The sequence below is a fragment of the Crocuta crocuta genome, unplaced genomic scaffold (assembly GCF_008692635.1).
Source record: "Crocuta crocuta isolate KB4526 unplaced genomic scaffold, BGI_CrCroc_1.0 scaffold73, whole genome shotgun sequence".
In the NCBI taxonomy this organism is placed as follows: domain Eukaryota; kingdom Metazoa; phylum Chordata; class Mammalia; order Carnivora; family Hyaenidae; genus Crocuta; species Crocuta crocuta.
This window is the reverse complement of record NW_027529443.1, coordinates 5,841,469-5,845,804: the sequence shown is the minus strand read 5'-3', so window position 1 is coordinate 5,845,804 and position 4,336 is coordinate 5,841,469. Positions and strand designations below refer to the sequence as shown.

General features: G+C 44.1%; 1 pseudogene; it reads left to right on the top strand.

Annotated features, from left to right (window-relative positions):
- Positions 1–731: 731 nt before the first annotated feature.
- LOC144228654 (Y-box-binding protein 1 pseudogene) lies at positions 732–3,329 on the top strand (annotated as a pseudogene).
- The last annotated feature ends 1,007 nt before the right edge of the window (positions 3,330–4,336 follow it).

Genomic DNA, 4,336 nt, shown 5'->3' with positions numbered 1-4,336 from the left:
GGCAACTAAGTGAATTTTTAAAACCCACTCTATGAAACAAATAGGCCTAATCTGGACTTTGGGGTGTCTGGTGACTGAAAATGATTTCACGTCATCCTAAGGCCATCCACTTTCCTGGTGAAGCTTCTCCTCCCCCTTCTTTCTCCTACACCTTCCATCCTTGCTTTCTCCATGGGGTGGCCTCAAGAGCTCTATTCGGAGGCAAGGAGCCTCATTGTTACTGTCCTGTGCTTGGGCATTGCAGGGAGGAGGAGGCAGCCAGCAAGGGCTGCACTTATCCTCTGCCACTAAGACAATGAGAGCAGGCAGTTTCCTCAGCCACTTCTCTGGCATTTCATCCCTCCTCTACAAACGGCTTCTCCGCATATTCTTTCCAAACACATAAAAACCTCTCTTTGAGAGGAAATTTGGTGAGTACAATGTTCAGCAACACTTGAGCCACTCAGTGATGCCTTAATTGATGTCTCATGAATGTTTAGGTGAAATATTTAAGATTGGGGGCTGCCCAACCACCAGCCTGAACTCCCAGGAAGAGGAGAGGAGGGCCCACAGGTCCTGCATAAAGGAAGATGCTCAGGCCATTTTCCCATAGTCTCTCCTAAGGGGGAGGGACATTTGGTGTGTTTTCTTTGAGGGCACATTTGTTCATCTGCTTACTTCAGTAAGAAGTGTCCCACTCACTAGGCTGAGCTACATAGGAGGAAGAAATGAATCTGGTTTCATTCCCTGGTATGTCTCTGGTGCCCAGCAGAGGCACTGGCACAAGGTAGGCACTCAGTGAACACTGTTGAGGGCAGATCCATACTGTGAACACCCTCCCACCCTCAGCTCAGACAGAGAGCCTCTAAAGAATCTCCCCCTCCGTATGAGATTTGTAGCAACTGTAAGTCAGGATTTTCATTGTTTTTAGCTCTCTAGGAATAGAAATCCTTTGTAATATGTGAACCTACAGTTTCACTTTCAGAGAACCAACTTCCAAAAATAACTTTTAGAAAAACATGTATAAAAGTGGAGAACTTTGTAAATACTCTGTCAGTATTTTTATCCGTGTGTATGTGTATACAATATTTAATATCTTAAAATCATGTCTTTCGTACAACCACACATTATAACTATTTTCCTGGGACAATAAATATTTTTATTAAAATTGTTAACAACCACATAGGATTCCATTTCACGAATGTACCATAATTATATTTCCTGGTAATGAGCAGAAAGATTGTTTCCATTTTTTTGATATTGTAAATACATTGTCCAGAAAAGCTTACCCATAGCTCTGATTATTTTATTTCTATTATTTCTATTATAAATCTGTTTATTTACATTCTATTATTTTATGTTAAACTGGTAAAACAGTGTGCCCATTTTTTAAATGTTTATTTATTTTTGAGAGAGAGGCAGAGAGACAGAGCTTGAGTGGGAGAGGGGCAGAGAGAGGGAGACACAGAACTTGAAGCAGGTTCCAGGCTTTGTGCTGACCGCAGGGCTCAAACTCACACACTGTGAGATCATGACCTGAACCAAAGTCAGACACTTAACTGATGAGCCACACAGGTGCCCCAACAGAATGCCAATTTTGATGCACAAGTTGCCCTACATAAGTATTGTGCCAAGTTTTCACAAACTGTGTATGAGTGCTCATTTCCCACCCCCTCATCCGTAGTAGATTCAGAGGCAGATTATGGGGCAAGGCACCTAAACACTCACCTGGGGCATCAGTGAAAGCATCGTTGGGAGACTCAAATGTTACTGAACATTGTATTCACCAAAACTCTCAAAGAGAGGTTCTTATGCGGCTGAAAGGAATATGCTGAGCCACTTGTAAAAGAGGGGCGAAGCCCCTCAAGAGGCTTACTTGAGGAACAAATAGATGGTCATTATCCTTCTACCTAAAGAAAGTGGGGAGTTCGGTCGGTAGCGGGAGCGGAGAGCGGACCCCAGAGAGCCCTGAGCAGCCCGCAGCTGCCGCATCCGGCCCCGGTCACCGTCACCGCAACCACGAGCAGCGAGGCCGAGGCCCGGCAGCCGCCCGCCGCCCCGCCCTCAGCGCTGCCGACACCAGGCCCGGCANCGCTGCCGCCCCCGGGCCCGCGCGGCCTCACATCGACGGCGCCTGCCGGCGGGGACAAGAAAGTCACCGCAACGAAGGTTTGGGGACAGTAAAAACGGTTCAATGCAAGAAACGGATTTGGTTTCATCAACAGGAAGATGTATTCGTACACCAGACTGCCGTAAAGAAGAACAACCCCAGGAAGCGCCTTCGCCGTGTAGGAGATGGAGAGACTGTGGGGTCTGACGGTGTTGGAGGAGGAAAGGGTGCGGAGGCCGCAACTGTTACAGGCGCCGGTGGAGTTCCGGTGCGAGGCAGCAAATATGCAGCGGAGCGTAACCATTACAGACGCTATCCACGTCGCAGGGGGGCTCCACGCAATCACCTGCAGAATACCAGAATCGTGGGAGTGGGGAAAAGAACGAGGGATGGGGGAGAGCTCCCGAAGGCCAGGCCAACAGCGCCGGCGCCACCGCAGGCCACCAGGCGGCGGTTCCCCCCTTACTACATGCGGAGACCCCATGGGCGCCGACCACAGTATTCCAACCCCCCTGTGCAGGGAGAAGTGACGGAAGGTGCTCACAACCAGGGTGCAGGAGAACAAGGTAGACCAGTGAGACGGAATGTGTAATCGGGGTTATAGACCACGATTCCGCAGGGGTCCTCCTCGCCAAAGACAGCCTAGAGAGGACGGCAATGAAGAAGATCAGGACAATCAAGGTCAGCAGCCACCTCTACGTCGGTACCGCCGCAACTTCAATTACCGACGCAGACGCCCAGAAAACCCTAAACCACAAGATGGCAAAGAGACAAAAGCAGCCGATCCACCAGCTGAGAATTCGTCCCGAGGCTGAGCAGGGCGGGGCTGAGTCAATGCCGGCTTACCGTCTCTCCCATCATCCGGTTTAGTCGTCCAACAAGAGGAAATGAATATGAAATTCCAGCAATAAGAAATGAACAAAAGATTGGAGCTGAAGACCTTAAGTGCTTGCTTTTTGCCCATTGACCAGATAACTAGAACTATCTGCATTATCTATGCAGCATGGGGTTTTTATTATTTTTACCTAAAGACGTCTCTTTTTGGTAATGACAAACGTGTTTTTTAGAAAAAAGAAAAAAAAAAAGCCTGGTTTTTCTCAATACACCTTTAAAGGTTTTTAAACTGTTTCATATCTGGGCAAGTTGAGATTTTTAAGAACCTCGTTTTTAATTTGTAATAAAAGTTTACAACTTGATTTTTTCAAAAAAGTCAACAAACGGTAAGCACCTGTTAATAAAGGACTTAAATAATTAAAAAAAAGAAAGAAAGAAAGAAAGTGGGTCCAAACAACTACAGGGATGTCACTTTGCATATTGGAGCATACATGATTCAGAGTCACAGCCAAATTGCTAGGGCACACACAGAGGCTGAAAACTGCTTGTAAATCATCTTCCTTTTCCACTCTTCGCCACATAGCACTCAGATACTCTGCTTGTTAACTACTCAACAAATGTTTAGTGGACATCAGTTTCAATATGTAGAGCATTTTGCATTAACTGGAAGGTTATCCAAGGTAAATTGCTAACTGATAAAAGCAAGCCAAAGAACAATATCTTTTGTACTCCTCACTTTTTAAAGAGAACTTACATAAGTTCTCATATGTTTGCATTTCCTTATATGAGCAAAAGAAAATATGGAAGATAATGTACAGTGTTTTTTAACAATGCCTATTAGGGATATTACTCTGTAGAGGGGAAGGAAAGATTATTAATTTTACTTTAGACTCTAGAATTACCTCAGTTGTTTGAATTGTGTCAATAAGCACATATAACTTGTGTAATTCAAATGTTTAATTCTTTAAATTAGATTTGAAGAGGCACCAAACAGTAGTATGCCCAGAAGAGGCCACATCTCAGATGGTCTCTTGCTAAATATTATTATCTTTGAAAATCTTTGCTTAAAAACCAGCAGTATTAAATGCTGATCATAGGAGGATCCTAATAGGCATCTCTTTTTGCCCTTGACCAAATGGAATTATATCTGGTATTTTGCTTTTAAGTGAATGTAGAAGTTGTTTGAAGACAGTAATTCTTCATCATATTAAGGAACTACTCCTTTATTCTAGAGTCATTAATAAAAATGCCTATTAATGACTATCATTTTTTTAAACAAAATCTACAGAGTTGATCATTTGGCTTCTCTCTATGTATTTATTGATATAATCAGATGTGTTGATAACTTTCCTAATATTAAACCATCCTTGCATTACAAGACTAAACTTGATTGGGTCACGCTTTGGGAAATGA